We start from the raw sequence: 25,697 nt of genomic DNA, 5'->3' as shown, positions 1-25,697 counted from the left end.
ATAATTATTAAAATAATTAAAAAAATATTCATTTATCGAATTTAAATTTGCCTAAATCATCTGAATTTATGCATTACCTAGACTATCAATGTAATCTTTGTCAGTCTCATTTGTTACGTGAGTGTGGCTATTAGCACTCTATAAATTATTTTGAACTCTCCATTTATTTGGACCTCCACTTATAAATTTTGAAATCCTCAAAATTTATTTTTTCCTCAAAATAATACCAAAATTGTCCTTATGAAAATATTTCATCCATTAAATACACACTCCCCTACACCCCAAAAAATCCTAACAAAACCCACCAAGAAGAAGAAGAGCCAATGCGATTACTGTCTTTGCTACTTCATCCACCATTATTACAGTTGGTATGCTCTCTCTCTCTCTATATATATATAATTTCTTAATTTTCTCGCAATAATTTCTTTTCTTTCGGGAAAAAAATTATAATAATTGGTTTGGTTGGTTTTGTTGGTAGATATTATAAAATTGTGACTTCAACAGAGTATTGCGCAGTAATATTATCAAAGTTACGCGATGTAAGAATAACTTTTGAACTTGATAATGGATTTGGGTTACTTTCAATAACTTCTGCTAGTGTTAAAAATTTTGACCATTCAATGTGTTAAGAAATTTCCATGTTCGGGCCTATATTTCTAAATTTGAAAAAATGAAAGCTTCTGCAAGCATTAACAATTTTGACCGTTCAATGTGTTAAGAAATTTCCATATTCGGACCTGCATTCCCGAACATTACTTATTTGTTCGGAAATGCCTTCCTAAACAAATAAGTAATGTTCGGGTTTGTATTCCCAAACTTGAAAAAATGGAAAACTTCTGCAAGCATTAATAATTTTGACTGTTCAATGTGTTAAGAAATTTCAAGTTCGGATCTGCATTCCTGAACATTACTTATTTGTTCGGGAATACTTTCTCGAACAAATAAACAATGTTCAGGCCTGTGTTTCTAAATTTCAGTAATATGTTTGGGAGCTTAGTCCCAAAAAAATGGCGAATAGATTTTATTATTTTTGCCATTTTTTTCAAGAAACTTACCCTTACAAAGTCAATCTCTTCTGAGAAGAACAATATCAAAGTTATGAACCTCCTCTAACCTATTATTGTTGTACTCCTCTATTCTTATGGAGTTGTGTTTATCAAAAAAACATTCACTCATTATCATTGTCGAAGAAGTGTAGTTAGTCAAATGGTTGTCACTGTTACTGCCAGAATATTGCTGACAAAGGATTTTTAAGGTTTTGAGAGTAAGTAAGTTTTGAAGGTAAGATTTGGGAAAGATGGATGGGTGGTGATAAAAGTGGATGCTCTTATAAATCATAATTCATGATGTAGTGAGTGTGTAGGTATAATTGTGAGATGAAATATCTCAAAATAAATAATGTTCTTTTTAATAATTTTATTTAAAATTATTATTATAATAAAAAAATTAAAATTAAAAAATCTAAAATAATTTATGAAATACTAATAACAATACTTTTATTACTTTTATCTACTGCAACCATCAATTGCAACTACGTAACTGACTAGACAACATACATGCACAAATATATTATAGGAGGAGTTAGATAAGTCAATTTTTTTTTTATTAATTACAGTGGTCACTCTTGTCAATATTGCAATTTGCAACTACGTGACTGACTGGCTAGACAACATACATGCACAAATAGATTATAGGGGGAGTCGGGCAAGTCAAAATTCTAGTAATAATAATAATGATTTATTTTATTAAAAATATCACCACTAATAGCACTAATGTATTAAAAAAGTAAAAAAAAAAATAAAAAAAAATACAATTTCAAGACTAAAACATCACATCATTAATGGCGAGACCCACTGCCACCTAATTAGTTTGAGCACTAATTAGTGCTCCCAAGCATTTTTCTAATAATAATTTGGTGGGTGTAGAAAGAAAGAGAGAGATTATGTGTAAACAGAATCAGGCAGCCCGTAACGGCCGAACACACGAACTCGCTGAAATTACAGTAATCTCGTTTCCCTCTCTTTCCCTCTCTCTCCTCTAATTTATTCTCCGAGAACTTCCCTCATCTCCCTCAATCCTCACCCCCACACTCTGTATATCATCATTCTCATCCATATACATATACATATACATATACATATCATTATCTATCTATCTATGTATGAAAATGAGAGGTCGTGATCGGATAAATCCAGTCCTACCGGACGAGTTGATCCTCGAGGTCTTCCACAAGCTGGACTCCAAGCCCAGCCACGACGCCTGCTCTCTCGTTTGCAAGAGATGGCTCGGCCTCGCTAGGCTGAACCGCACCACCATCCGAGTCGGCTCCTCCGACAACGCCGACGCGCTGGTTCAGAAGCTGGCTCGCCGCTTCGTCAATGTCAGGAACGTCTTCATCGACGAACGACTCTCCATTTCTCTCCCCGTTCAATTCGTAAGTCTTTGTTTGAGTTTGTGTGTTTTTTGAATGTTAAATTTTTTAATTGCATTTTCTGTAAAATTGGACCGAGTGATCAAGTTTAGGGAAAGTTGCATGTGAAAATTTGAAGATTTGATTGTGTTCTGGAAATCAGCTGAATGATTAACAATTTGGGTGAAATTTAGGTTGCATTTTTTAAATTTTTTTTTTATTGTTTAGAAAAAAAAGAAAAAAAAAAAAAAAAGAGAGAAGGAAATGTTATGTTAATTATTTTTAGGAGAAATTCCCCCAAAAAAAAAAAAAAAACTCTTAAGGTTTGATCATTGTAACAAAATAAATTTGCAATTCTTAATTTTATCAATTTAAAATATACTTTGATTCACTTTGTTTGTTTCCAGTTTTTAGAATTCACTTTTCAAAAAATTATACTTTTTCATTTACCGTATTTTTTTTTTTGTTTTTACTGAATTTTTTAATATTTTAAGTTTTTTTTTTTTTAATTTTTTTTAAACGCATCTAACATAAATACACTTAAAAAACATAATATTTGTGAAAAAAACTTTAAAAAATCCACTAAATGCTAAAATTAAAAAAATAAAAAATAAAAAAACGAAAATTCAATACATTTTTCTTATTTTTGTATATTTATTAATTTTTTAAAATATTTTTTCACAATAATTTATTATTTAGATACATCTAAGTAAGATACATCTAAAAAAGTAAAAAAAATTGTTTAAAATTTTAAAAATATTCACTAAAAACAAAAAAAAAAATACGAAAAACAAAAACAAAAAATTCAATTTTCAGAAAAATGAATTCAAAAAATTAAAACCAAACACACTGATTGTTTTTAATTTAAACCCTCTGCTTATTTTCGTTAAGTAAAATTGTCAAAAAAAAGTATATATTAGTCATTAAACTCAACAGTGGCATATGAAAAATGTCTAAAATATTTGTTTTCATTGAGTTTAATGGCTAAAGTACACTCTTTTCAATAATTTTACTTAATGAAAATAAGCGAAGGGTTTAAATTGAAAATAAATAAGAAGACTAAGGTTTAAATTAATAAAATTGGAAAGTAAGGTTTATTTTGTTACTGGGTTAAACCCGAGGATTTTTCTTTATAATTTTCTTTTATAATTATTATTATTATTATTGTTATTTTTTGTAATTTTCTCTTATTATTATTTATTATGGAGAAAGTTCAGTAACCCTCTTAAACTTTTGCTTTTGGGGGGGTACATACCCTTATCAAAAGTAGAGCCTGGAATGGTCTTTTTGGACTATTTTGGTGAGATTCCGTAAAAAACAGTTACTATTATTTTTTAAAAAATTTAGGAACACTAACTACTGTACCATACCAACCAATGTAATGTTAGGTGAGACTTATGTTGCATGATAGAACCCACATGTATGTCTTATGTCTTAAGCCTCCGTTTGGCAAGCAAAAAGCCAAGTTTTTTTGGCTAAAATAGCCACAAAAAACAAAATAGGCTATTTTAGCCACAAAAAACAAAACATCAAATCCAACCCATAATCATTACAATCTTCTCTCACAAAAAAAGCCAAAAAAGCCAAAAAGCCAAAAAGCTCTTCCCAAACCAGGCTAAAATAGCCCAGGCCAAAATAGCCAAAAAGCCAAAAAACCAAAAAGCCAACCCACTTCCCAAACGGAGTGTATTAGTTGGTACACTAGTTAGTGTTTTTGGTATTATTGGAATCGATCATAATTGGTTGAAGTTCGTGTAGAGGAAGTCCATTTCTTTTTCTTACACTTGCTGGATATGGCATGTGTGAGAATAATATTAGTATAGTATGTATTATGTGAATATTGTTTCTTATTTAGGATTGGTTTAGGTTTATTTGTTTCCTATTTAGGATTAATTTAGATTTATTCTTGTTTCTTATTTAGGATTAGTTTAGGTTTATTCTTATTTCCTATTTAGGATTAGGTCTAGAATTACTATATATATCAGATGTATACATTGTATTAAAACACAATTGAATATACAGTTTTATTTAGAAAGTTAACATGGTATCAGAGCCGTCAGAAGTAGGAGGATCAGCAGCAGGGGCAGAGACAACTGGTGGAGTAGAAGTCTTGCGACAAAAATAAACTAACAACGGAGGAGGAGAAGCAGCTGGAGGAGAAGACGAAACAAGCTCAGAAGGAACTGTGGAGATGTACTTATCAGACAGAACCTTAGAAGGAAACGAATTAATATGAACCAAATTCTCTTTGAAAACTGGGGCGGTGAGAGAAGGAAGCTGAAAGTAAGGTAGACGTTTGAGAAAAGAAACATGACAGGAGACATAAAGATGACGGAAAATAGGGTCGTAACACTACTAACCTTTCTGAGTAGGATTATAACCCCAAAAGACACAGAGGACAAACCGGACACTAAGTTTGGTCCTATCTTTGCGGGAAAGAAGGTCAAAACAGGCAGACCCAAACACATGAAGGAGGGAGTAGTTAGGCATTTGGGAGAACAAAGCCTCATAAGGAGATTGGCCAGAAAGAAGAGGAGTAAGCATGCGATTGAGAAGAAAGGCAACAGTAAGAACTGTCTCCTCCCCAAATGGAGCCGGAACTGAGGCAGAGAGAAGAAGAGACCTAACTTTCTCAAGAAGATGACGGTGTTTACGCTCAGCTCGACCATTTTGGGCAGATATATCTGTACAGGAAGTTTGGTGAATGGTACCCAAATTGGCTAAATACTCACAGAACTCATTTTTAAAAGATTCCCCACCTAAGTCAGACCTTAACACTTTAATTGTAGACCCAAACTGAGTAGTAATCATAGACTGAAAGGTACGGTATATCTGATAAAAATCGGACTTATGAGTCATAAGATAAACTCTAGTGTAATAGGTGCAGTCTTCAACAAATGACACATAGTATGTAGAACCCTCTTTGGTGAGAACAAGAGACGGACCCCAAACATCAGTATGAACTAAAGAAAATGGTGTATCAGATAGAAAAGTACTTTTACGAAAATGTAAGGCTGTCATTTTGGCAAGTTTACGCCCCCGACATTCAGTAAGTTCACTAGAATAAACTTTACCTAATATACCTGACTGAGCTAAAGACAGTAAGCGGTCAGCTAACAAATGCCCTAATCTAGAATGCCACAAGTAGAAAGGAGTGGACAGAGAATCTAACTGAAAAGAGGAAAAAGCAGTTGGAGAAGTTGTTATAAGCAAATGCAAGCTCTCCACCACATAGAGGTCTCCAACTCTACGGCCTGTCCTAATCTGCTGCGTGAACATCCGATCCTGTACAGAACAGATAGAAGAAGAAAAGATAGCATCAAAACCGGAAGCATCAAGCTGACTGATAGATAATAAACTGACAGATAACTGAGGAACATAAAGGACAGATGGAATAGAGACAACAGACATAGCAGACAGTAAGACAGACCCAATAGATATAATAGACATACTAGACCCATTAGCAGCATTAACAGTAATAGGAAAAGGAGGGGGAGTACAATTTTGAAGTAAGAAGAGACGGGGAGTCATATGATGAGAGGCACCGGTGTCAAAAATCCGGACAGACGAAGAGATACCTAAAGAAGACCCAAGCAAACCTGAATACAGAGAGGAAACAATGGAGGCAAATGGGGATCGCTAGAAGGTAGACAATGTATGTTGAAGCACACTAATCTAAGCACTCAAGGAAGCCAAGTTAGGATCAAGAGCTGGAGTAGATGCAGTAGAACCGGCGGAAGCCTGAAAATTACTCGGAGAAGAAGGGCAAAACTGGGTCTGAGACTGCTGAGAATACGAGTCAGACATACATCCGTTCTTGGAACAGTGATACTTCCAATGGCCCCTTTGATGGCAGAAGGCACACTCATCCGGAGCTAGAGACATCATAATAACTAGAAAACTAAGGGGTTCAAGTGTAATAAACCTTAAATAAGAAATAATATTCACATAATATATACTATACTAATTTTATTCTCACATTTATTCAGTTAGCAATTCAATGGGCTTTATATAAGTTGTGTGCTTTATATAAAAAAAATAGATAGAATGGATAGATACTCAGAAGACTTCCACTATATATTTCATTGAAAGTGTTCCTTGCAATTATACTTCAAAAAACTGCATATCAACTCTTTAGTTGGTTGAATAGTTGGTAATGTTTCTATTTAGTTTTCAGTGGATCATGATATTTGAGCTCATGGAGAAGACCTAAAATTTCGTATTTAATCACTTTATGCAACATTTGAGTTTGTTTTTAAATTAGAGCCATTTGAACCTCCTGACATACCAAAATGCAAAACAGGCTGAACCCCTTGGACACCTCAAACCAATGCAGTCAACCTAAAAGGCATGACTGCAACATCAACTGCAGCAGCTATAGAATGTGAGAGGGTGTCAGTGTAATTTGCCCATTTTTAAAAAGAAGAAAATAAATGTATTATTGTTGCTAGAAAAAAAAAAAAAAAAATTGGTGCTAGTACATGGTTTGCTACAGAGAAATTGATCCATGGGTTATGCGTTTATTTGCCCCAATGCCCCCCCCCCCCCCCCCCCTTCTCTCTCTCAATTTTTTTTTTAAGTTTCTTTGATTGGTTGTTTATATGAACTTATTTATCGGGGAAAGGTGTTATTGAGCTTGTTATGATCATTATTTGATAGACTTGTATAAATTTTCCCCTTATGCAGCAAAAACATGGTGGTGAACAGTCTGCACTTTCATCCCTGACGCTTCATTATGCGAATGAGAAAAGTGGGTCTGAAGATGAAATGGGGTCATACTGTTTGTCAGATGCTGGTTTGACTGCTCTGGGTGAAGGCTTTACAAAACTTGTAAGTTGAGCCTTATCTGGTGCTCTAATGTGACAAGTGCAGGCTTAAAATCTATAGCTGAGAAGTGTAGTTCCTTGAGATCTTTGGATTTGCAGGTGAACATCTAGCTGTAAAACTTTAGGTGTCCCACTTGTTGATTTACACAACCTGTTTCTCAAACATCTTAATAAATTTGAGCACTCCTCCAGTATTTTGATGTGTGCATGTACTAGTCCTTTTAACTTATTTAGAGCTGTTTTTTTTTTTATGTACCATTGGTTCCTCAACTGATGCACAAGCTATTCCATCTGTTCATTTACAGAGGTTTCATTAACAATTCTGTCTAGGGGGCATCTAGACACTGTGATATCTTGACAATCTGCTAATCCAGAAATTGGCTTGGGTTTTCCTTCTCAATTCTCATATGCATTTGCATTTCTTGCCTACACCGCCATCTAAAATCACACTCCACTTCCAGAAGTAAGAAATTCTTTATTAGCTTCACACTACATGTTAACAGAAGAAAGGCCAAGGGAGGAATGCCCAGGACTGTCTAAGAAACCTAGTACTTCACCCTACAAGTCCGGCAATTAGAGCTTTATTAAATTGGTCTCTGCTACACCATGATTGATGCCTTAGACCACCCTAAATGAATGATGTGTTGGCGGCTGAGAACAAATGGGTACAGGTGGGGGCTTTGCATGGATTTGTGGTTGTTCTTTTCTTCCAAGACTTTTGGAGTACAAAATATTTGGGTTTGACACAATTCTCCATGCTGTGAGACTGCCATAACATGATCAAACTTGGATCAAACTATCCTTGGGGTTAAAAAAATAACTTTGAGTGAGCTTCTGAACCTGATGGTAGCACAAATTGCTCTCTTTCCTTGCTCCCCTAGATTGACTACAACTTTGATGCTGATTTCTTATCTGAAAAGGTAATTAGTGCTTATACAGGGAGTTGTTTGGGATGACTTGAAGTGGTTTCACTGTGGTGTGTGCTTTCTCACTGTTTACGGAGCCAAATGATTTTAATCTGTTTGGAGTTTGTTTCATGAATCTGCCATGCCATGGTCATTTTTTGTGGTGTTATTAGGCTGTCATTAGTTCTTGATGTAGTATGAAGGGAGGTTTACTGCAGCTATTATGTGAGATGATTGGACTTGGCTTTGAAATGATCATTTCTGGTTTTGTTTTGACTAGATTCAGCTTACATTGCTTTCTTTATTTGGGTATTGAAGTAATGTGTGGTCCAAAGGTTGAGTACTAGTTGCTATTATTACTTTTCCACTCCTACAGCAATAGCTACCAGCAGCTTTTCAACTTTCTATGTCTTAGCTGGTTTTAGTGACCACTATTGCAAGGCTGTTCTGATTTGAGGTGCTGGTTAGAGTGGACTGTTTGTGGAATTATATACAAATATATGAACATTTATGCTTTTCCTTGTTAGTCTAATTTTCATCTGTCTCTCTTTAGATCCTTCTTCTCTCTAGTTTGTTGGTCATATATGCATATACGTTGCCCCCTCTATTTTTTTTTTTTACACTATTGTGCTAAAGTGCAAAAATTAATGCATTAACTAAAATCTAGATGTTCACATTTATCTTTTCAAGGGTTGCTATGTTGGAGATCAAGGTGCAGCTGCTGTTGGGAAGTGTTGTAGGCAACTTGAAGATCTGAATTTGCGATTTTGCGAAGGCCTGACAGATACAGGGTTAATTGTGTTAGCCATCGGTTGTGGGAAAACTCTAAAATCTGTTGGAGTTGCAGCTTGTGCAAAATTAACTGATGTCTCCTTGGAAGCAATAGGATCTCATTGCAGATCTCTTGAGAAATTGTCATTGGACTCAGAGTTCATCAACAACAAAGGGATCCTTGCTGTGGCAAAAGGATGTCGCCTTTTGAAAGTACTGAAGTTACAATGCATCAATGTTACAGATGAGGCACTGCAAGCTGTTGGCATTTTCTGTTTATCATTGGAGTTGTTGGCTCTTTACAGTTTCCAGAGGTTTACTGACAAGTTAGTCATTCTTCGCAGATGCTTTTTGCATGCCCTTATTACTATTTTGACATGAATCCCAGAATAACCAGTTTACTCTCTCTCTCTCTCTCTCTCTTATTGCCTTTTCCTCTTTAGATTATTTTGTTGTGAACCAAACTCTGTAGCTTTATCATGTTTGGTTTCAGTTTTTTGAGTTATTTTTCAAAAAAGTGATTTGAGAACTGTAGAAATTTAATGTATAAAGAGAAATAGAGAATTGTATTATTGATTGATATAATGTTATTGTGTATATTACAAATGGTGAGTGGCTCATTATATAGGAGAGGGTGAGTGTAGTAGGTGAGGAGTAGGTGAGGAGTAGGTGGTGGTAGGTGATGGTAAATTGGTGGTAGGTGATGGTAAATTTTAACAACCCCCGCAAACTCAAGGAAGATAGAAACTAACCAACTTGAGTTTGGAGAGAGTAACAAAACAAGAAAATACATAAAAATAAAAGAGGATAGGAGACACTGTATGGTCGTGTCAAACCATTGGTGAAGACACTGGATGGTGGTGTCATAACGTTGTAGAGGACACTGTATGGTGGTGTCATAACGGTGTAGAGGACACTGGATGGCGGTGTCAGACCGATGTAGAAGACAGTTTATGGGGTCATGTCGGACCGTTGTAGCTGACAATGTTGTGACAGTTGTTGTGATAGTTTACAGAGTCTTGCTGGACCCTTGTAGAAACTAACCGGAATCAATGTCGGGACAGTTTACAGAGTCTTGTGGGACCCATGAAGGAGCTAACCGGAATCAATGTCGGGACAGTTTACAGAGTCTTGTCGGACCCTTGAAGGAGCTAACCGGAAGCAATGTCGGGACAGTTTACAGAGTCTTGTCGGACCCTTGAAGGAGCTAACCGGAATCAATGTCGGGACAGTTTACAGAGTCTTGTCGGACCCTTGAAGGAGCTAACCGGAAGCAATGTCGGGACAGTTTACAGAGTCTTGTCGGACCCTTAAAAAGTCGCACCCTCAAAAGGTGTGCCCAATCTTTCAAAAGGCGTGCCATCAAAAGGCGTGCCCAATCCATAAAAAGGCGTGCCCACTTCATCAAAAGTCGTGCCTGACAGAAAGCGTCGAGCCATCAAAAGGTGAGCCGGAGACATTATGGCGATGCACGTGAGTGCCTTGGCTGGCGCGCCCGTTTGTCGTCTGGCGTCAAGTGGCGCGCGAGACGCATGGCTGCCTCGGCTATTTAACCAAGGTTGATGCTGAGGCTGAGGCAGACAAAAAACTTCTGAAAATCCTCTGAAAAAACTCTTCCTTTGCTGAGAGAGAAACTCTGTAATACTCTGTAACCAACCCGTCTCTGAAACACTCAGCAACATGGCCTCTTCTTCCCGTCCAGCGACCCAGAACATGGCCTCGTCTTCCCGTGGTCTGCTCACGCTCTTTCCAGAATTGAACGAGTCCACAAGAGAAATAACTGGTGCGGTGGCCAGTGAACCTCAACCAAACACCTCTGGTTTTGCTCCGTTGAACTTTCCGATGCGGTCGGTGGAGCAAAAAATGGCGGTGCAAACTGATATTTAGGCCAATCAGTATACTCTGAAGTCATGTGTGGAAACCATGACTGCGGTCACAAACCTGTCGCACCGGCTGCAGAGCAGGACAAATGAGGTGCAACAGTTAAACTCCCAGCTGGCTCTGCTCCAACGCATGTATAAGGATGCGCGAGCAGAGATAAGTGTGCTAAAGACAGAAAACAAGGAGCTGAAGCGGAAGGCCACCGTGATGTTCCGATTTGGAGGTCCACCATATGCTGTAGTGGAGGAGCAGGGTGGAGTGATCGTGCCCAGGGGAGTGGGAAACACGGAGGCAACACCGTCAAGGGCCGCCCAGGACGGAGGCAAGAAGAAAAGACCTGCAGCAGAGTAGAGAAGAAAATCCTGCTTGTGGATGTGGTTGTTTTTTTTTTTTTTTTTTTTTTGGTGTAAAATTGTGATCGGGGTTGATCTCCTGAGATGAATAAAATGAGTTTGGTGTGCAGTTTCGTCTTCTTCCGGTTTTTTTTTTTGTGTAAAAATAAAAATAAAAGGAAAGAAAACAAGGGATAAAGAAAATAGATAAAAAGAATTGGTAGATGGATTATATGAAACACATCAGTGTGGGAAATGAAATAAAATAAAATAAAGAGTTGAAAAAAGCAGAGGTGGGTGAATAATATAAAAATAAAAAGAAATGAAAAGAGGGGGACAAAAGTTGGTGTCTGGTGTGATGATAAAGATATTAAAAATGTTCTCCTCATAAGAAAAGGAAGTGAGTGGGTCTAGTGTGTCTTTACCTTTCAAAACTCAAAGCTTCCGAGAAAAAAAAAAAAAAAAAGAGAGTCAGTGCATAGAAAGAGAGAGAGAGAGGTTCGTAGCCCCTCTCCATTTGTGCTGGGTTTGCTGAGAGAGATGAAATCACGTGGGTAGCTTTTCTTTTCTGGAATTCAATAACACACACACACACAGAGAGGGAGGAACAGAGAGAGAGAAAGATAATCTCAGGCATGCTCACTTGATCTCACCTTACTAGCCATTTTATTGCACTCTCTCTCCAACATTCTCTTATATCTGGCCAAAGCCGACTGCAAGGACGTCGCAGTGGCTCGGCGCATCGACCGGCTCATGGATCTCAGGCGAGGATCTTGATCAGACCGCAGCGGCGTGCGATCAAGCAGCGAGCTTCGATTCTGAACTCGAAAAATCGACCGGCAAAGGAGATCGGACTCCGATCTGAGGCAGAACAGAGCTGAGGCCCCGAAGTCGCTGAGTGGTTGATGGTGAACGATCTTGGTTGGAGAAAATGGCGATGGCTGATCTTCTCGAAGATGGATTCATTGATTCGAAGGAGTCGTAGAGAGTTGTGTGTGAGTCTAGTGCTTCGATCAGATCGACATCGGATATGAACCGATCGACTTTGACGGCGATTCCGACGGCGGTGAAATCGAGATTTGATGGTGGTAGTGGTTTTGTATCTCTCGTAGAAGAGTACCAAGTGTTCGATGTAATGCCTCAAAGGCCAGTTGTCCATTATGCTCCTCCATACCCAGATGTTTATGGGTCGTCCTATGGTTATAGGAAGCCAGAGACTCACCAGGTCATACTGGAGAAGAAGAACTATGAGAGCGCTACTGAGTATGCTAACGACGGTAACTACAGAGTCTATGGAGCGGAAAATAATGCTGAAGCCGATGAATTTGTCAAAACCAAACATAGTGGCTACAAAGTCTACGAAGAGGATGTTGATGCTGAAGCCGATGACTTTATCAAGTACGAGCATAAGAAGTGCCAATTGGGCAAATCGATGTCCATGGATCGCTTTTGATGCTCGTGATCAAATGAAACGTCAAGGGCGCGGTTGAAGCAGCGGAGGAGGGTGGAGTCACCACAGAGAAAGAAATTAGTGACGATGAAGATGAGAAAACAAAGAAAGAAGAGTTTCTGGTATGTGTTTGTGATATGTGTTGAAAAACTCCCGCGGGCAGCGAAGGCAAGGTTGCCGGCCGGCTGCCCGCCGGAAAGAAAGGAGTATAGGCCTAAATCTTATAGCTCTGATACCATGTAGAAATTTAATGTATAAAGAGAAATAGAGAATTGTATTATTGATTGATATAATGTTATTGTGTATATTACAAATGGTGAGTGGCTCATTATATAGGAGAGGGTGAGTGTAGTAGGTGAGGAGTAGGTGAGGAGTAGGTGGTGGTAGGTGATGGTAAATTGGTGGTAGGTGATGGTAAATTTTAACAAGAACTATGTTTTGAAAATGGATGTGTTTGGTTTCCAAAAATTTCATTATTGCAAATTCAAATTTCCCTCCACCAGTGGAGAGAGAGGCAGCCTAAAGGATGTATTCAACAATTAAAAAATATATGTATATATATATATATATTGTCACATCAAAAGTACCACCACGTTTGTTTTATGTATATATGTACATTCTATATATGTACCAAAACATAAAAGAGGAACCAAACAAAGATTTTGAAAAAAGAATCCAAAAATGTGATTTTGAAAACTTTTTCAGATTTTCTGAATAACCAAACAAAAACTCTACAATTTTCAAAAAATTAACTCCAGAAACGAGGACCCAAACATTGCTCCTTTATGTTATGGCCTCTATGAAGATGTTAGATGCTTTGGGAAGGAATCCAAAATTTAATCACTTGCTTTAAGCATCTTCCCACTTTAAAAGAATATGCAATAACCATTTTTTTAGCTGTAAAGAAAAAAAAAATGATCTCTTTTTGAGGAATAGGTGTTATTAACATCTTTTACTGGTTTTTGTTCTCAATGTAATTTTGCATAAAGATGCAATGTATTGCCTAGGATTTTCTTAAAATCATTGTCTTTTCTGGTATATTCTGGTATATTGCAGAAAAGAAGAAAATTGTGCCTTCATATAATTCATTCTGCTACTAGCAACATGGTTGAATATCTGATAATAAAAAATAAAAAAAAAGAAAGAAAAAAAGAGGGAGCAGAAGAAATATATTTTTTCATCATGCTCATTTGTGATTTTTCTGTTTACATATCCAGGAGTCTTTGTGCTATTGGAGAAGGATGTAAGAAGCTAAAAAATCTTGCTTTAAGTGATTGCTATTTCTTAAGTGACAAGGGTTTGGAAGCAGTTGCAGCTGGTTGCTCTGAACTTACACATCTTGAAGTCAATGGGTGCCACAATATTGGCACAAGTGGACTGGAGTTCGTGGGAAGATCTTGCACGTACAGTTTGCTGTTGTTGGTTTATTATAAATTATTGATTTTATTTTGTGGTAACTGTGTGACTGTGCAATGAGTCTTGTTTTGCTGATTGTTACTAGCTAACCAGCTTGCACTGATTTTTCTCACTTAAAAAAAAAAAAAATATCAATTTGTAAACAAACCCTCCTGGAAAAGAACTGTAAAAATTGATGTATTATTGATTGATATTTTGATGTGTTGTATATATTAATAATGATTACAATTACAAGGATTCCTATATATAGAAGAAAATATGGTAGTAGGTGTAGGAGTGAAGTGGAGGTGGTAGGTGGAGTGTGTGATAGTGGAGGTGGTAGGTGTGGAGTGTGTGATAGTGGAGGTGGTAGGTGGAGATAAATTCTAACAGCCCCCCGCAAACTCAAGGAGGAGAGAAACTAACCAACTTGAGTTTGGAGAGAGTAACAAAACAAGAAAATACATAAAAATAAAAGAGGATAAGAGACACTGTATGGTCGTGTCAGACCATTGGTGAACACACTGGATGGTGGTGTCATAACGTTGTAGAGGACACTGTATGGGGGTGTCATAACCATGTAGAGGACACTGTAAGGTGGTGTCAGACCGATGTAGAAGACAGTTTATGGGGTCATGTCGGACCGTTGTAGAAGACAGTTTATGGGGTCATGTCGGACCGTTGTAGAAGACAGTTTATGGGGTCATGTCGGACCGTTGTAGAAGACAATGTTGTGACAGTTTACGGAGTCTTGCTGGACCCTTGTAGAAACTAACCGGAATCAATGTCGGGACAGTTTACAGAGTCTTGTCGGACCCATAAAGGAGCTAACCGGAATCAATGTCGAGACAGTTTACAGAGTCTTGTCGGACCCATAAAGGAGCTAACCGGAATCAATGTCGGGACAGTTTACAGAGTCTTGTCGGACCCTTGTAGAAACTAACCGGAATCTATGTCGGGACAGTTTACAGAGTCTTGTCGGACCCCTGAAAAAGTTGCACCCTCAAAAGGTGTGCCCAAAGTTGTCAAAAAGGCGTGCCATCAAAAGGCGTGCCCAATTCATCAAAAGGTGTGCCATCAAAAGGCGTGTCCACTTTATCAAAAGATGTGCCATGAAAAGGCGTGCCAGTGTGTCGGGCGTCAAGAGGCGCGCGATGCGCGTGGCTGCCTCGGCTATTTAAACATGACAGAGCCTGAGGCCGAGGCAGAAGCAAAAAACCTGCGAAATCCTCTGTAAAACTCTTCGTTGTGCTGAGAGAGAGAGGCTTTAACACTGTTGTGCTGAGAGAGAAACTCTGTAATACGCTGTAACACTCTGTTGCCCAGAAAAATGGCCTCGTCCTCGTCTTCCCGTGGACTGCTCACCCTCTTTCCCGACCTCAACGAGTCAACGAGAGAGAGAACTGGTGCGGTGGCACTGGAACCTCAACCAAGCGCCCCGGAGTTTGCTCCGTTGAACTTTCCGATGCGGTCGGTGGAGCAAAGAATGGCAGTGCAGTCGGATGTGGAGGCCAATCAGTATACTTTGAAGGCATGTGTGGAAAGCATGACGGCGGTCACAAACCTGTCGAACCGGCTGCAGAGTAGGACAAATGAGGTGCAGCATTTAAACTCCCAGCTGGCTCTGCTCCAACGCATGTATAAGGATGCGTGAGCAGAGATAAGCGTGCTAAGGGCAGAAAACAAGGAGCTGAAACGGAAGGCCACCGTGATGTTCCGATTTGGAGGTCCTCCATATGCTGCAGTGGAGGAGTATGGGGGAGTGGTCATGCCCAGTGGAGTGGGAAACACGGAGGCAACACCGGCAAGGGCCGCCCAGGACGGAGGCAAGAAGAAAAGGCCGGCGGAATAGGCGAAGAAGTGAGGTCGGTTGGTGGCCGGCTGCAGAAAAGAAAACAAAGCTGTTGTTGTTGTTGTTGTTATTTTTTATTTTTTATTTTTTTTTGTAAAATTATGATCGGGGTGGATCCCGGAGATGAATAAAATATGGGTGTTTGCAAATTTGTAAATTGTTTGATTTTTTGTTATATATAAAAAAACAAAAAAAAAAAAAAGTGGGAAACAACATGATGTCTGAGAGCATCAATGAAGGTTTAGAATAAAAAATAAAATTTGATTAAAAAAATAAAGTGGGCGGTGGAAGGCATGCCCATGTGGGGCAATGGGTTTAGTATATATATATATATATGGTTTTGTTTATTTTGTTTATTTTTTTTTTTGTTTTTAAAAAAAATAAAATAAATAATAATAATAATAATAATAATAATAATAGTAAGACTATATGAATGTGCTGGAAGACCAAAAACTCTCACTTCACTTTATCTCTTTATATAATTATATAATGGTAGACTCCCACCTCACCACAAGATTACGGTCCTCAACGGTGGCGATGAAAACAGTAGCAGATCTGCAGCGTATCATCACAGCCGACGACGGAAATCTGGTCGGATCTGAGTTGGATCTGTGAGTCTATGCAAAGATGAGATTATTCGAGAGGGCGATAACGTAATGGGATTGGCCATCGAAGATGCAGATCTGGTCGACGAAGAAAGCGGACAGAGTGGGTGGGTGGAATTTTGTGCAAGAAGCATCATCCGGAGGTCCAAGGTGGAGAGTCGATTGGCGGTGAGGTCCAACTCGGTCAGACTCGGTGGAAGCTCGACTGAGTCGAGATCGTGTAGCTGGAAGCTTGTGAGATCGAGGACTGTAGCCGATGATGACTCATTGTAGGAAAGATTTACATCTGCCTCGGATAAAGAGAGTATTAGTTTTACAACATCAACACTGCCATACATGGCAGCAACCATTAACGGGGTGCGATTCTCGAGTGCTATCTGTTTTGATGCTCTCTGACGACCATACCAGAGTCCCATTTCATTAATTGCAGAAGCAATACGCAAAAATTGATTGCTTGAACCCCTCAACATCATTGTCTGCAGCAAGTTCAAGCAGACTTGAGAAAGAAATTTCAGTCTTCACTGTTCCGGGCAGAGAGAGAGGCCGCCGATTGGAAGCAACAAGTGAAACGATGAAGAGAAGAAGAAACAGAGAGGATTTGGGCAGTGATGGGAAGGTATGTGTAGAAAATAAGCGGAATAGGTAGAGGTCCGGCGGACGGCTAAGGTGAGGTTGCCGTCCGCCGGTGAAGCGAAAAATCCTAGGTTCTAAACCCGCTCTGATACCATGTAAAAATTGATGTATTATTGATTGATATTTTGATGTGTTGTATATATTAATAATGATTACAATTACAAGGATTCCTATATATAGAAGAAAATGTGGTAGTAGGTGTAGGAGTGAAGTGGAGGTGGTAGGTGGAGTGTGTGATAGTGGAGGTGGTAGGTGTGGAGTGTGTGATAGTGGAGGTGGTAGGTGGAGATAAATTCTAACAAGAACAATTGACATTTCATATATATATATATATATATATTTAAATATGTAGTATTATTTCTGATGTGTCCACATTTCATAACTTTTTCAGAGCAGTCGACCTAATTCAGTATAGACATTGCAGTGTGGCCCAATGGTCTAGTAGCCACACCTTAGGGTGTGGTGAGTGGGAGGTCAGGGGTTCGAGCTGATGGAGTAGCGGCAAACCCTTCAGTTGTAATCTAACTATACTAACATACTAACGCTATCTTTGCCAAAAAAAGAAAAAAGACCTAATTCAGTATTACTTTGGTGGGTTTTTTGTCATTTGCTATTGGGGTTTTCATTTTTTGATAATATAAACAAAAGAATGGTGAAGAAGAAGGAACATAGACCAATAAGGATGAGAAACCTTGTGAAAGAGAGAAATGAATGTAATGCAACCGAAATAAATGAAGGTGAGATGAACCCCCAAAACTTTCTGCTCCCATGTAGAACGTGAAAGGATTTTAAATGTCCTCTCATAGAAGCACCAAGGAAGCCTGGGCTTCTCCAATGAATCCACCTTCTTGGTGGCTTTGGAAGGGTATTCTTCCAAGTTCACATTGTATATTACTTCTGCTCCAGTGAATATCTTTTTTTATTTTATTTTACTTTTTAATGCAATTGTTGCCTCTGAAGACCTTCTTCATACACTTACATTGATCCAAATCAGTTTCTTTACTGACTGGTCGAAACCATATCTGTTCAAGTTCTGGGAGTTTGAACTAGAGTTTCCATAGGTGGAGTTGTGTGTGTGATCGTATCACCTTTTACTTTAACTTAAGCATTGTTGAAAAGGCGGGGAAGCTCTGAGCTTTTCTTTTCCTTTGCATGTATGTGTAATTGGGATATCAAATAGGTTGCAACCTGTCACCTCATTGCTGGATGATATCTTTATATTCATATAAGCTTGTTACTAATGGGGTCATGAATCCTTCCTTAAATTATCTTGCATTCTGATCCGTAAATTTCTCCTTTTTGTCTCTTTTGTTTGGTCATTGCCTGTGATAGTCCCCGAAATTGAGGGTGTTGGGAGGGATAGACTGGATACAGACTTAACTTTGGCATAATATGCACAAAATGGCGACTCACATACTTGAATCTGAGTTAGTCACACTTAACAACCAAGTTTTTATCACTGCACTAAGCCTTGGGCCCTTGGGGGTTGGGAGGGTTAGCTAAGGAACATATTTGGAAAAACAGGAAAATATATGTTTGCGTAAAATGCATAATTTCTATTTTTTAAACATGCCATACTGAAAGCGTTAAGTCACGGAATATTTGGCTTTGGCTAATTATCGTAACTTTTCTATTATGCAAAATCTTTTGATAGCGTGCATCTGCCAATACTTCCCTTCATTATTTAATTGTAGTTCTTGATCGCATACTGCAGACGCCTTTCAGAGTTAACACTGCTTTACTGCCAAAAGATAGGGAATTATGCCCTTTCTGAGGTTGGCAGAGGCTGCAAACATTTACAAGCTCTTCAGTTGGTTGATTGCTCAAGTATTGGGGATGATGCCATATGCAGTATAGCTTCAGGCTGCAGGAACTTGAAAAAACTTCATATTCGTCGATGCTATGAGGTATTTGTTTTGCTGCATTTGTTTAATCTTTTCCTGTTTTCGTCACTTGGTTTAAAATTTAATCTTTGGTGATGACCATGATTTCGTATTTCTTTGAATTATGTTTGGCATTCATTTGTGTGCCTAGAATTGTCTTCTTCTGGGAATACTTGATTTATATGATGGTTGTTCTGCACACAAAATGTTTGACTGTATTCAGGTCAAAAGTGATGTACTGCTGTGAATAGTGTTCTTATTAGCTGTACAGCCTTATTCCTTCCCCATCTGTTAGACTTTTAAATTTCTTTTGTGGTACAATATCTTATCATGTTTTGCTACTGATGTTTATTGATATTGAATTGATAATATTTTAGTAAGTCTTTGACCTTTGACCTTCTGATGTGATATTTATTCCATATCTTTATATGGGAATGAAATCTTGTATTTGAAGTATTCATTCTGTTAAACATAATGCATCAGTTCTTATTTTTATTTTTTATTTTTTTGTCATTATAGGTTGGGAATACGGGAATCATAGCCGTTGGTAAGAATTGTAAATTCCTTACAGATCTTAGTATTCGGTTTTGTGATCGGTAAGAACTTTTCTTACTGTGTTGTTAATAATCACAGATTTCCTTTCCATTTTTTTCACCTCATATAATTCATTCATTATATCTGCTGAAGTTCTAGTCTGAAAAACAATTTTGCTTTCTTTTGCTTTTATTTTTCTTACTTGTTTTTCTTGCACAATGACTGTACTATTCGTATGCTTTTAAAGCTGGGTAAGTTGAACCAAGTGTAAAGTTTGATGCTGTTGCTGTCATTTAACTCCTCTTACTCTCTACCTTAGAATGTAGTGAATTCTATATGGTGCAATTTGGTTTTCATGGAGCTGCAAAAGGCTGGTTCTTTTCAACCCAAGGTTGAGCTTCAATTGTACTTTGTTTGTTCAATATGATTCCGAGGAGTTTGTATGTTTAGCTGCTTAGGCTTCAAAAAGGATGTCAGGGAGCTATTACCTTTGCTTTATTTATTTAATCGGTTGTTGCTTCCATTTGTTCGGGGGGTGGGCCTTTAAAGAATTCAGTTTTAGTTAATATGTATTGTATCCTATGTCCTACTCATCCAAAAAAAAGAAGAAAGAAAAACACTTAAGTGGAGGGATAATGTCATAAAAATATATGGGGGAACTATATGCAGGTGGGAGCTGGGGAAAAAAAAATTACCAATGCATTGCATCCCCATAGCCTTTCATTTGCACCCACCACATACACACTTGCACCCCCATGTGTTTGTAAATTTTTTTCCCAACTCCCACCTGCATGCTATGTTACATGGACTCGGGTACGGGAGTCGGGTGCGGGTATGTATCTAGAGGTCGGACTCATCAAATCATAAATTTAAGATACGCGGACTCGGCAAAAAAATGTCATATTTTTATATTTTTAATCTAATATGTGAGATAAAATGGTATTATATTTAACTTATAGTGTCAAAATGACATTTATAGCAATTATATAACAATATATACATATAATAATAGTGTTATATACAATTATATAAGAAGTATCCGTTGAAAAGTATCCGACACATATCCCATACCCTTGTCCGAGTGTCGGGTGTCCGACACGGGTATTTGATTTAATTTGAAGAGTCCATGTAACATAGCCTGCATGTAATTCCCCCAAAATATATTAGTGAATTTCTACATGAACTTTCTGTTTTATCTGTGTTGTTTGATGGAAGTCCATGGTTCCTAGGAATAATTTACTATTTTTGTTCAGTTCTTTCATTTTTTGGTTAATGTTTGTTTAGGATATGTAATAGCCAGCAGCTTAAGATAACCTATTCATAAGCCGTCACTTTAGTGCCTTCTTAGCTGTCAAATGATTGGACCCATGTGATTTCACATGTTATTTAACTACCAGGGTAGGGAATGAAGCACTGATAGCTATTGGTCAAGGTTGCCCCCTACAACATTTAAACGTTAGTGGTTGCCACCAAATGGGGGACAAGGGAATCATAGCAATTGCAAGAGGCTGTCCTCAACTCACTTGCCTAGATGTAAGCATTCTTCAGGTATGGCTTCTCTGTGCATTTTGCTATGATTAATATCTATAAATTCTAAATGTTAATTAATTTTGAAATTCATATTTGTGGAGGGCATTGTTTACAAGACCAATGTAATTACGTACTTGCAGTTTGTAATTCTCTGAAGGAGCCACCTTTTGGCAAGAATTTGAAGGGTTTAACATTTGAACTCTTTTAATGAGGGAATTTGTAAGACTATAACACTATGTATTAAGATTTGTACAAAGTGCGGCTTTGCCGATTTCCATTTGAGCTTTAAGCCATAGAAGTGCATTTAATTATATTATATGTTTTAATATTAGTGTATAAGTGAAATTTGGTTTATTTTCAGCATGGTTGTCCAGTGGGTTGATATTGGTATCTTGCATCAAGATATAGCAGTCATGAAGTTAAAATTTTGCTTGAAATGCGTATGTATTGAAACATCCAATACATAGTTCTTAACATAGCTTTTAGAAGAGTTGAATTAGTCCCTATCTTGGAGTTCTTTCTTCTTCTTCTTCTTTGTCATTTTTTTTTTTTGAATACTCTCTATCAACTTGATTTATGTTCATGCACTATGGTAGTTAGAGATCATAAGACTGTCAGAAAATGTGATGCATGGAGCGAGATTTTGCCAGGCTGATATTCACTCTTTGTATTGAATCACTGATGTTTGAAAGTTCAAATCAAAATATTAACCACCCATTAAAGTCAACACCTGTGAGGCGTACAGAGACCCACTTATTTATATTTTCTCGTGGTTTGAGATAATAGCAGGATTTCAATATACCGGTCATGTATGAACAACTATAGCTTGATACCTTTCTGAATCTTTGCACTATACTGATTGAACTTTGGCCTTTCATTTTTCTTATTCTTTCTAACAGAATCTCGGGGATATGGCAATGACCGAGTTAGGTGAAGGCTGTCACTTGCTCAAGGATATAGTGCTGTCACACTGCCGTCAGATAACAGATGTCGGTCTAGCTCATCTTGTTAGCAAATGCACCTTGCTCGAATCCTGCCACATGGTGTATTGTCCAGGCATTACTTCAGCTGGAGTTGCCACTGTGATTTCTAGTTGTGTCGGGATTAAGAAAGTCCTGGTTGAGAAGTGGAAGGTTAGCCAGAGGACTAAACGGAGGGCAGGTTCCATCATCTCCTACCTCTGTGTTGGCCTTTAGACCCTGGATTACTTACCATCAAAAAGGCAAAATAATAGTCCCTGTTGCCTGGGCAAAGTTCCATCACGTGTGTTGTTGACTTTTTTTTACTCCTGTATACTAATTGAAGGACACAGCTGACTGAATTTGGAGCTCAATCTAGCACTTGTAGGGTATTTAGCAAGCATGGTGCTTGTCTTGAATCCTGTTCTTTCATTGTGTCAGTTCTCTTTTTGCACAATTTTGTAATAAACAGTGTTGGGGTAGGAAGTGTTGGTTTAGATGAACAAGGCCAAGTGTTTTTCTGGTCTGCTAATGCAGTAATCTTATGAGTTATTTTTCTGCGTCTTGGGCATAAATTATCTTATGGGTCTGAAACACCACATGGCTGTGTGCCCATCAATGGTGTTTTGTAATTCGTTCATGTTTTGTTGTTGCAAGCAAAATGTTATGAAGTTTCTTTCTTTTATGTATTTGATTGGATTAGTAGTAAGGATTATGGACAAATTAATAATATGTAAGATGTTGGATGTGATTAACGTTAGGCTAGAATAGTATATGACATGTTAGCTCGCAGAAGGGCCATTTTTTTTTTTCTTTTTTAAATTTTGAATAGATTGGTTTGCCTTGCTTGAGGCATCAATTTTGGTTCACAGAAGTGTTTGTTTTGCAGACTGTTAAACAAGACTGCCACATGACATGGGTGTTGATATATCATCTTTCATTTGGTGGGAGATCAGTTATGACGAGTCAAGCAGCATGAGGTTGAGCTACACAAATGAGCCATAGTTCCTTCCCAATACCTGGTACGCTTTCGTTGCTTTATTGACTTTTTATTTTTTTGGCTGAGAAAAGAACATTTCATTTCATATTAATAGTAGTAGCACATATGATTTGTATTCACTTGTGCAGTAGTAATTTGTTTCTTCCAATTTATTTGCTAGTGACTTGTGCAGTAGTAATTTGTATGAGTTGGGTTCTGTGGGTAGATTACATTCTTTTTTTGTTGAAATAGAAAAAAAAAATTGTGAATCCAATTTGGATCATTTTGGACACTCTGAATGCGAAACCAACAAAACAAAATCTTGTATGTATTGTCCTTTTCAGTCTCCTGACTTAAAGAACTCCTGAAATTGGAATTATTACCCGGTTCTACCCAATTCTGTGAAAGTGGTTGTGTTTGGTTCTTTCAATATATGTAGATATATGACAAAATTGCCTCACAATTATATTTATATTCAACAAAGATTGATCAATCATATTATTTTCCCTGGTTGCTTGCGCTAATCAGAATGAATTGAAGTTTTGATATTAATTGTAAATTGCAGCCATGAAATTTTATGCTTTTGAACTTGAGGATAGTCACTTTGTGCCAATTATACCAAAGATTAAGTCTATACCCAATTTATTCCTCCTAGACCCCATCAAATAGGGACCAAACTGGGCGTAATTTTTTAAAGCGTCAGTGCATAATACTTTGTTTTCTTCACAGATATTTACAATAATAAAAGGCGAAACCCTAGCTATTCCTAATGAAGAATGAAAAGTAAAATTGTCTGTACAACAGAAGGCTAAACCCAAAACCCTACCCATTTCTCCTCTGGTAGAATGAAATCCTCCCACTAAAGTTTTTGCCCTCAACAATTCTATTCACATCAAATGATTTGCTTCTCTAAAAGCCTAGAATTTATCTCTCTCGCCGTTCTGTTAGTTCTACTATCATGTGATTTGTTTCCCTCTCTCATTCTTCTAATCTGACGTTCAATGAACGGTAGAGATCGTACGGGGCCCATAGATGATCAACAATGCACGGCTTCCTCGAATCCAATCTCAACCATGGCTTACCTTTGCCACTCCAATGTAGTAGGCTGATAGGGCCTGGATGGAGACGTCTACATCTTCCTTCAAAATTGTCACCACCCAACCCATGTTGGTTCCATCTATGATCAATCGCCTTTATATTCCCAGCCATCACAAGCAAAAAAGGTGGCAAAGACCCTAAATGGTATATCCTCTTCTGCTTCTGCACTGCCATCCACTCCTCAACCTTCCGTGTATACCCTCCTCTCCTCCATTTACCTATATCTATCACCATCACACCGGTGTTGAAGTAACACGGCCTTCTTCCTTCAAATGTTCTTGTCAAACTCTTGTCTAACCAAAATCTGTTGGTGAAATAGGTTGTAAAGTTCGCGTGACAGTATTCCGGTGCAGCAATCACCTTGTCACCCAAATCCACTTCCCATAGTTTCATGATATCGTCCACAACAATGATATCTGAGTCTAGGTAGATCACACGGTCCACATCTGTCAAAAGGATGTCACCAAGATAGATTCGGGCATAATTTAAGGGTTGGTCCAATGCTTGCCGGACAGACTTGGAGATCTTCCCAAAAACCAAGTTTGAGGGGAAGTGATATATCTTGAAGTTTAGGTAAGGGAAGGTAGTTTTTATGGTTGAATTTATTTCAGGGTTGATATGGAGGGAGAGAAAATGAAAAAAGTTGTTTTCCGGGCATATTGAGTGTTGTAGGATCGATAGCACGGCTGCCATTGTGCCGCGGAGGTAATTTGCATCAAGGGTCATGACTATATGGATTTTATTGTTTTTTTGGGAATTACATGTATTGCCATTGCGGAAGGCGGGCGCTTCCTTGAAGACGGGGATGCGGAAGGTGGGGGCTTCCTTGAAGATGAGGATGTTGGAGGGAGGCCGAATTCTGAGATGAATGCCGTCGGTGGTGGCTGCGATGGGGTGCAAGAGGAGAGACAGGAGGCCAATAAGGAGAGGGAGATGAAAGGAGCTCCAAAAGGCCATCCTGCCTGGTTGTTATTATATTTTTTTCTTTCTTCTTTTTAATTTATTTTTTTGATTTTGGAATTTTTGAAGGGTAAAAGGGTTAAGAGCCATGAGAGATTAAGAGAAGGTTTAGGGAAAGGTCTGAGATAGTTTGATGGTTGAGGTAGGAAAGAGTTGGGTGGGTGAGATTTAGGAAGGGTCTGAGATAGTTTGATGGTTGAGGTAGGAAAGAGTTGGGTGGGTGAGATTGTAAGGCTTAGGAAAAAGGTCTATTTTTGACTTATGAAGACTTATGTTGGAACCGAGCGGGTTTGGCGTGTTTGAAAAAAGTTAAAACATCATTATCCTATTTAAGTTACATCATCTTATTTAAATCACATTATCTCTCTAATATATCACTTCAAACTCAATCCAAACCCGACTCACATTTCATAAAAAATTAAAAAGTATACTTATTTAGATCATCCCAAACAACCCCTAATTAAGAAAAAAAAAATTATTTACTACCACAAACATATATAATAAATACTGCAATTATGTTATTAGCAACAGTATTACGTATTTAGAAAAGAATTGTTAGAAAAGTGTTCAAAATCAATTTCATTTTTGGTGTGACCCATATCACATTATACTGAAAGGAAATTTATATCATAAATTTAAATTGCGGGTATTTTTTATTTTTTCTAGGTGTGTAATATTTTTGTTATGATATATT

General features: G+C 37.9%; 2 pseudogenes across 2 annotated transcripts; one reads left to right on the top strand and one right to left on the bottom strand.

The window, feature by feature from the left end:
* Positions 1 to 2,031: 2,031 nt before the first annotated feature.
* On the top strand, positions 2,032 to 22,651 carry LOC114296061 (uncharacterized; annotated as a pseudogene). The gene is made up of 8 exons (XR_014334962.1): positions 2,032 to 2,434; positions 7,097 to 7,335; positions 8,832 to 9,238; positions 13,793 to 13,978; positions 18,775 to 18,967; positions 19,463 to 19,539; positions 20,875 to 21,025; positions 21,907 to 22,651. The product of XR_014334962.1 is annotated as an uncharacterized LOC114296061 (transcript).
* A 987-nt stretch (positions 22,652 to 23,638) lies between these two features.
* LOC114296069 (putative galacturonosyltransferase-like 4 pseudogene) lies at positions 23,639 to 25,133 on the bottom strand (annotated as a pseudogene). Its single transcript, XR_014334963.1, has one exon. The product of XR_014334963.1 is annotated as a putative galacturonosyltransferase-like 4 pseudogene (transcript).
* Between the last annotated feature and the right edge of the window lie 564 nt (positions 25,134 to 25,697).

The sequence above is a fragment of the Camellia sinensis genome, chromosome 7, assembly GCF_055761805.1.
Source record: "Camellia sinensis isolate YWXY chromosome 7, ASM5576180v1, whole genome shotgun sequence".
NCBI classification, from domain to species: Eukaryota; Viridiplantae; Streptophyta; class Magnoliopsida; order Ericales; family Theaceae; genus Camellia; species Camellia sinensis.
This window is presented reverse-complemented; position numbering and strand designations above follow the sequence as displayed.